Genomic DNA, 8944 nt, shown 5'->3' with positions numbered 1-8944 from the left:
CTTTTTTTTTTTTTTTTTTTTTTTTTTCATACTAGGGATGGATCTCAGGACCTTGCACTTGTGAGACAGGAGGCAGCAACACTGAGCTAAATCCCCAGCCTGGTAATAACATTCTTCCATTCTAAATTATGGTTTATATATGGATAAGGGAGACTTTAGAAAGACAAAAAATGCAACAGTAGCTTCCACTTCCCCTTCAGGTATTTTAGGATTATTTTTGTGTACCAGCAGACCATAGAACTCTTTCCAGTACCTGTTAAAGCATCTATGTGTACTTGCTAACAACAACAACAAAAGTCATTTGGAAAGGCAAGTACCAATTTACATAAGGCAAGGCCTTTGTGTGTGACTCACATTCCTTTTTCATTCTGACAGGCAAGAAACCGCAGGTTTCATTTTCCAGTCCTTATTAAAAATGTGATCCTGGTTGTTTGGAAGGCTCATTAGTGCCATTGCTTTGTGATGGACCACAGATCTTTATAAAAAAAGATGTGTTTGCACGGATGCCTTAGTAAACCAGCCATAATGAAAGCCAAGTGCATCCCCCACAGGCCACAGAATTTAGATCTTCATTTGCTTTTGTGAAAAATGGAGAGTCAAGACCAGGGGCATTTGAAAACACAGCTAGCATCTTGTTTGCTCAGTAATAGGAGAGCTGTACCATTGCATATGTAACTTTGAGGGAAAGTATAGGAAGAAAGAGTTAACCATGCAATACTTTGCAACTACAGCATTGTGACAAGACCACCACCATGCTCAGAAGGGCATCAGCAATTGCACAGGAGGAAACCTAGCGATGCGCCAGCTCATCAGAGGTGAAGTGCCGTTCTTTTGCACGAGAGTGTCCAAGGCATTTAATTTAATTCTCTAGTCTAGTTTCCCCTTCCAAAAAAGATAGTCATATGATGTCTTTTTCTAGGTCACCAACTGCCAAAACTTTTGCATATCTAAGTTGGATGCAAAATTCCTTTTCAACAAAAATGAAGTCATAAGAATAACCTTGAATGATAAAAATAGTAATATTTCAGATCTTGGAGGATATGAAGCAAAACTGCTGCTATTCAGTAATCCAGAGCTCTCTTAGTTTTTTATAATAAATGTGGTTTTCCACCTCGAGTGAGTTATGGGCATGTATTTCCTAGTATTGGCATCCTCAAACAGAGGATGACTCCACAGGGTGGAGAACACCCTGGCCTTCCTGTCCCGAGGCTGTTGCATCTTGGAGCCTGTCACTTACTCACAAGGGGAACCAGATGAAACATGTAACCTCACTGGGCCATACATGTTATCCACGTTGAGTTGGCATTTAAACATAAAGGTGAAAAATAAAACATAGGCAATGGACTTCTAGAATTAATTAGACCATCTATACCAATCTCTTTCTTTTTATGTGAGCAAATTTAAACAAAAGAGAGTTAAGTAACGTTACCAAGGACACTAGTGTCCAAGTACTAAAAATGAAATCAAAGCCAAATTTTGTAATGAGATAATTTGTATTTTATTTTTAGTATTTAGTAGTTATAAAAATGAAAACTAAGAAATAACATTTATATCTAATTAAACTGAAATCCAAACACTTAAATGACTGCATAAAATAAATAGTATTTATATTGCATATCATATCTCTCGTGAAGGTTTACTTAAAAGATCCTGGCTGAAAACACAATTATATTTTCTGGGTTTGCTCTACTCATTTCATCTATTATTATAAAATATAAAAAGATTCAGCACATAATATATTTGTACAATTTTATCAATGGAATACAATTATCAATGGGATTTAGGAATGGAAACTTTCTAATTTTGTTATTGCATTGCCTTATTTATCAAATCCATTGTTTTATTAACAAATTAGATCAGTGTTTGGTTTTAAGTTTATGAAGATTAATATTTTCTGAAGATCTTATCATCTTTAAAAAATAGAAATCACTAAGCACAGGGCTAGAGATTTAGCTCAGTGGTTCCACCACTGCATCACAAGCACAAGGACCTGAGTTTGATCCCCGGTACCAAAAATAAAAAAATAAACAACTAAGCACAATATGGTATCGTGAAACAGGAACTAACACCAATGAGGGAATCAAAAGATTCCAAATAGAGTCTGTAGTTCATAGTAAAATATTAATGTTGATTTCCTAGTTTTGAAAAATATTTCATGATTAGATAAGACATAGACTTTAAGAAGAGTAGATATTAGAAATTTCTCTTCACTATTTTTGCAACTTTTAGGTAAATCTAAAATTATTCTAAAACAAAAAGGATGTGTAGAGAGAAAGAGAGAAATAAGAAATATTGGTAAAGTTTCGAGAGAGCATGCTGAACCAATGCAAACAGACTTAGTTGATCAATAAATTGTAGAAGATGATAGTTTCAGGAAAGAAGGTGAGAGGGAATTGTTCCAACTCTTCATATCTTCAGCAATATGGGGCCATACTTCCCCAAACTCATAGTTTAGGTATTTCCTTTATTTATCCACTAAAAACTAAGAAAACAGTATGATATATATTCTTAGTTTTACTGTTTTATGGATGAGTAAACTGATCCACAGGATCTGATCGTGTTGTCACTGGGCTAAGGCCACGTGGTTAATATACTATGAAGATGTAATTTAAACTAGATTCTAGTAAACACCAGCTTTTGTTGAAAGCTAATGATGTGCTTCCCTTTCCATGAAACTCTGATAAGCCTGTGCCCTGCTGTGTTTTGTATGAGCCGCTGGGAAATTTTTCTGTTCATTGTTCCAGCAGCCCTTTTAGCCTTTCTACCTATGCAGGACACAGTACTCAGGATGGACTTTGGAACGATTATTGGTCTGTCCTCACAGTCATATCTCATGAACAGTGGCTAAGGTGAAAAAAAAAATCTCTCTTTTCTTCATATTTTATCACCTGGGACCCAAAGTGGAGTCTCACCAAGTTTTTCCTGATAAATTCCTTCACATTTTAATTACAGCTCTCTCTGAGGCTCCAAACCAGTCAAAGGGGCAAGACTGGATAGTAGACACATGACCCTGTAATTAATTCTTTTCATTTTACTGCTTTGCCTTATTGTAGCGCTCTCTTCTGTGCCCGTCCCCTCGGCTTTTAGGAAGCTTCCTCTGCACGTTGACTCACACAAAATGGGCCTCAGGGTGTCCAGACCAACGCACCAGCTGACCAACAACTCCAAATCCAGGCTTAAGCTCAGCTAGGAACCTTATTGTATAAGTTAATATACTGGGCGAGCACAAGAAGAAAAGATGGTATTCCTGTGAACTTAAATTTCTGTACCTTTTAGGTTTGATTTCTTGAAGCTTTCTGAGAGAGGCTAAATATCCATGATTAACAGCATCTTTCTGTACATCTGGCAAAGCCTCAAGAAATATACACTGCTATTTAGCAATTTCAAATTTACAAATAGAATGAGAATTATGTTTGAAAAGGTGCAGCATTTTCCCCAAGGTAGCTCCAGCTGCACGTATATCTGTATTTCCCAACCACGCTAAAGCAGCAGTCCCAGGAGACACAACTCATTAAATGATAAAATATGTCTGCATCTGCAGATGAGCCCAGCCCGAGTGCCACTGTGAGAATTAAATGAGATGATGTGAAAACACTTGAAAACACCAGCATCTTATCATGATAAACCATTTTTGTTACTGAAGTAGGGCTTCCTCATCTCCTAAAACTGCTAAGATGAAATGATCTGGTGAGATATAATTGGCATTATTTTCCTCTTCCTTTTTTTTTTTTTGTGATCATGCTCAAGGTGAGGGGCAGTATAGAAAAACAGGTCATGTTCTTGGCTTAAAGGGTCAAAAAGTTCATTCCTCTAGTAAATCCATGAAGTGAAATTAGAAATATTTAAAATAATGTAGGGAGATATTTTTTTCTCCTGCCTCGAAGCCCAGTTTTAAAAAGATCATTCAGGCTTGGGGGAAAGAAGAACTGATGTACAAAAGGCCTTACTGGTCCAGGTGGCCGGCCCACCTGTGCCTTGTCTTTGAACCTCTAAGTCCCTCAGAAAGACAATCTAAATCCAAGCAAAAGAGACGGATGTACCTTGCTACCCTGCCGGGGTGAGGGGCTGCATAGGAGTGCCCAGGAGGAAAGCCTGAGAACTTCACGGAGCCCCAGCAGGATACTGTGAACTGCCAGGACTTTCTGTTCTTCCCATTTCTCCTGTACAGCTTTAGTTTTTCATTTCTGCACCAAACTAAAGATCCTCAGAGCCGGATGGAGAATCCACCCACAGATGAGTACTTGTACCCTTGGATTCCAAACCCAGACCCATGCAGGGAAGAAACCCCTGAAGGCCAACAAGTGGCTGACTTGTGTCAGCAGATGCCCGCACAGGGTAGTCTACTCCAACCACTGACCCCACACCATCAGGTCATTGCCCCAATGACCAAAGAGAAGAAAAAAGAGAGTAAACATTTTTATTTTCCCTTAGTTTAAACTGGAAGTGAAAAAAAAATCCCTGAATTTGACTGAAATTACTTGAGTAAGGGGAAAATATACATTTCCAGCCATCAGGAAAAGTGATTCTGGCTTGAAACAAAGCCTAAGATTAATTATATTAAAATAAATTACTTTTTGCTCATTCTGTGCATACTGATGTCTGCTATAGTACTATTTCTGACAAAGCCAAATTACATGAAATGGGATAGAAATATTTTCCTCAGAGATTCTACTTCAGAATTCTCACATGCATTTATTCTGTTTGGATCCCAATAGCACTGGCTCTGATGCTTTCCCTAATCCATAAATATCATCAAGCCAATCAATGAGATTTTCAAAAAGGAAAAAAAAAAAAAAACTACTAAACCAGTGCAAGGGTCCTTTCCATAGTATCTACTTAATGACCACTTTAATAACTTTATTTTTCATTTATTCCTCTTACCTCATCACCATAACTTATGGATCCTGCCTAAACTGTTTATTCTGTTGAAGTCTTTCTTTCTAGAGGTACCAACATATAAAACAGAAACACAAATAGCTAGAAAAATAAATTCTATTTTTACTTTTGTTGCTCACAGTTACTGAATTCTCCTGCCCCACCTTGGTGGAGGGATGTTTTTTCCTTCCTGCACCCGAACTCCAGGAAAGGTACTTGCTTTGCTGGACTGGTCGTTAATGGATGTCCCACAAAGACAGGGTCGGCAGGTGCTCAGGAGCAAGAATCAGTTTTGCTGTCTTATGCTGCTGATTATCATCATTAGAAGAGCATCCTCGGAGCAGCTGCTGCCCCTTCATCCTGGGCCCAGAATAAACATTTGGAGCTGTTCTGTGCTCAGTCCTCGAGCAGGGACCAATTCCAGCTGGATCTGCAATTTGAAGCGGAGCCGTCTAGTTGTATTCACTCTACATCTGCCCATCCCACGAGTATGTGGGCAGCCCTCCGTTATTGTTTGGCATCCAAATTTCCAGTTGGTTTTGTAAGTAGCAGTAGCTCATCATGCAGGACCCACGGGCATCATTTGATTTTTAACCTTCAGCTTGTGATAGTAAATTTGCCAGGGGAAGCTAGGAGAGCGAGAACACCCTGCTCACCGGACTGATTCATGTCCATGTCCACTGCCTGAGCATGCTTTACGTTTCAAATCTTCAGCAAGAGAGAACTGTGTTTCCAGGAGCCAACTCCACTCCTAAAAGTAGAATCCACAGCTCACCATGATGTCCGGGATCTTCTTAGGAGATGCTCCGTCTTAAATGAGGTGCTCCCTCCCACAGTAAAGATTACTCATGTTTCAGCCTTACAGTAGCAAGGTGGGATTGTCCCGTCCTCTCAGCAGTATCCCGCTGTACTCAACTGAATCTCAACCGAATCCATCGTGAAAAATACAAAGAAGAGACCTCACTATTTCCTCTTCCGCCTCTGCAGTTTTGAAGGCAAGCGATAGCAAACCACGAGCATGGTAGACACACGACGGTAATGATGATATTTTGGTACCGTGCACGCCTGACATAAACGCTGTTATACCTATGTAATAGAAGGCGAGGACGTCTGGTCTGTGTTTGGAAGAGGAGCTGGGAGCGGAGGGAGTAAAAAGGTGGCTGGAACTGAAACTATGAATGGATAGCAAGGATGAAAAGAGAATTCCTCTCCTTTCTACCATGTCTCTGCATCACCCCGAGATTTGGAGACCTCAGATGTTATCAAATACAAAGCACACACAGGCCAACACCAAAAAAAAAGAGTAATAAAACAGAGCAAAATGTGGCATGAAATGTGGGGATTGTTCTCTTAACTCTACCTTTAAACAGACGCGACCTATGTTTTCTCTTAGGGATACGATTATTTGCCAGCTTTTTTCCAATAGATAATAAACATTCCAAGTAGAATTGTGGTAATTTTATGCGCACTACCAGAAAATGAAATACAAAGAGTAAAATGAAAATGCATGTGATATGCACCAAATCATGTGGTGTATGCTTGTAAGAATAAAAATTTAATGTTTTAGAAACATTTAAAGGAATAACACAGGCTGCATTTTCACTGTGCTATGCTTAAGGAATTCCCATTGAAGTCAATGGGGTTTTACATAAAAATCAATGCAAATTATGGCCTTTAATGAAAGAAGAAATTATAATTATAGCACTGCTGGTACTATCACTATAGTTAAGGCTGAGCAGTCTTTTCCAGTGTCACTTATCAGGATTTAATAGCTCAGTTGTTTTGAGTTCCACTTCGCAGAATTATGATATATAATGCATTGGGGTGGGTGTAATTATTGTTGTTGTTGTTGTTATTATTATTATGTAAATAAATATTTTAATCAGTGCAACATTTTCTAATTATGACATTCAAAGAAAATATTTTTGTCTAATGACAGGTCATGTCAGGAATGGGAAAAGAGAAAGAAATAAGGAGACATGTTTGGAAGAAGACAGACTGAATGTGGCAGGGCCCTCAGTTGGAACAACTCCCGTTCTGTAAGTGTGAGGCCCAGTCTGAATTTCTTAGAGGAGCAGCACTGCTGAAGCCTCAGGAGGGCCACACACTGGCTCCCCTCACCTTACTTTCTACTGTCACGATGACCGTTATGCAAATAGATTAGATAGCAATGGTCCCCAGGGCTCCCAGAGTTTCTCAGCACCACTGGTTAATGCCAGTTTTGCTTTTATGCATAAAAATCATCTTTGGCTTACACCTACTATAAGATCGTTCACATGCTATAGGGATGCCACCCCTTAGATCAAAACCTTCTAATGGATCCCCAGAAGAGTTTTTACAACTACATTGTAACTATCCTTTCAATCACCCATGTGGGTGGCCCATAGGGACCAAGAACAATTATGCTTATTGCATATCATGTACGTGTAAAGAAACTAGAGCAACAAAACCTTTTTCTTCCTCAGTTTCGTCCACCCACACCAGTTTCTGGCAAATGGGAAGGCCACCTACAGCTCTGTACATTGGAAATGTTCATTACCAAGAAAAATGGGTCAATCAAATAAAGACAATGTGGGAGGGAAAGGAAATGATACCTGGACAGTGCCTGTTATTTTATTATATGCATTATGCACTTTAACTTCATTATCCCACTTAATAATCCTTATAACCACCCTCTGGTGCATTGTTTCATTTTTATCCTCATTTTACAAAGAATAAAAAAATGAAACACAAAGAAATTAAGTGCTTTTCTTCATCTGGCTCAGTTAGTAAGCTGCAGAAATGTCCTTTAGTCTCGGTCTTGCTAGATGAGTTTAGGACTAATTCTTCTTCCTTTCCAAGTCCATATTCTCATTCTTTTCTCAACACTGACCTGCAACACTTCCATCCCCTTCTTGCAAGAAACTGCAACACTACACCATGACCTGGGTAGTTTGAACACCAAAATTTTGTTTTCTCACAGTTCTGCAGGCCAAAAGTCCAAGATCAGAACTTCAGAATAGTCAGACTCCAAGGGATGCTCTCTTCTTGGCTTAGAAACAGTTCCGATGGCTCTTCCTCTTCTTACAGGGCACCGGGTCTGCTGACTCAGGGCTTCTCTTTTCAGTCTCCATTTCACCTTAATCATCTTTTAGAGGCCTTTTCTCCAATATCATCACTCACATGAAAGGTTGGAACTTCAACAGGAATTTTGATGGACACGATGCGGTTCATCGCAGCCTCTATAGAAAAAGTTGGCCACTCCTGACCTTCCAGTCCACTGCCCACCTGTACAGTGCAGATGTTTCACTGGCATGTTGTTCAACGCCCCAGAATACATACTCACTTTCCATAACAAGAATCACCTTATGATCTTTCCATTTTTTGTCTCTATGAAGATATGAAGGTTACACACATGAGAGAGGTTACTTCAGGTTTTGAATTTTGACCCTTTCCTGGAATAGCAATGTACACTACACTACTCTTTCATGATTCTGGACTGTAGCAGGGACCCACAGCTCCCATTCCATCATGCAATCATGAAAGCGAACAACCGATACTCTACAGGAAACTGTGGTACTGTGGCAAGATAGGTGTATTAACTGCTTGTACTATTTTAAACTTGTGGGCTGGGGATTTAGCTCAGTGGAACCACATCTGCCTTGCAAGCCCAAGGTCCTGAGTTCAATCCCTAGTACCACAAAAGAAAAAAAAAATGTTGTGATTGGTTTATCAAAATTGTAGCCCTGTTAAATGCCAAAGAGCATCTGTATATCTACAAATCATAGGCAGGAGCCAGATTAGTAACAGCCACAATGTGAGTTACAAAATACTAACCACTTATTTTGATTAAATAACACTGTCCCTTCTGTTCTTACTTTAAAATACATTGTTAGAAAAAGAGAAGAAAATACTTAAAGGTGGACTGTACATGGTTATCTCCTTTGTTTTCATATTTATGCTTGGTATAAAAGAAAAATCACTATTAATAAGAATCGTAAAATCCCTGTAAGAGGCTTAAAGGAATAAAGCAGATCTATAATGAAGGATGAAAGACTAAGAATGCTTTTCCCAACACACACACACACAC

The 8944-nt window shown here is 39.0% G+C and overlaps 1 long non-coding RNA gene across 1 annotated transcript; it reads left to right on the top strand.

The window, feature by feature from the left end:
* The first annotated feature begins 66 nt into the window (after positions 1–66).
* Positions 67–7450, top strand: LOC104848962. Its single transcript, XR_776614.1, has 4 exons — positions 67–102; positions 732–815; positions 6815–6914; positions 7341–7450. It is a non-coding gene; the product is annotated as an uncharacterized LOC104848962 (long non-coding RNA).
* The last annotated feature ends 1494 nt before the right edge of the window (positions 7451–8944 follow it).

This window comes from Fukomys damarensis, unplaced genomic scaffold, assembly GCF_012274545.1.
Source record: "Fukomys damarensis isolate Sample0158 unplaced genomic scaffold, DMR_v1.0_HiC HiC_scaffold_33, whole genome shotgun sequence".
In the NCBI taxonomy this organism is placed as follows: Eukaryota; Metazoa; Chordata; class Mammalia; order Rodentia; family Bathyergidae; genus Fukomys; species Fukomys damarensis.
This window is presented reverse-complemented; position numbering and strand designations above follow the sequence as displayed.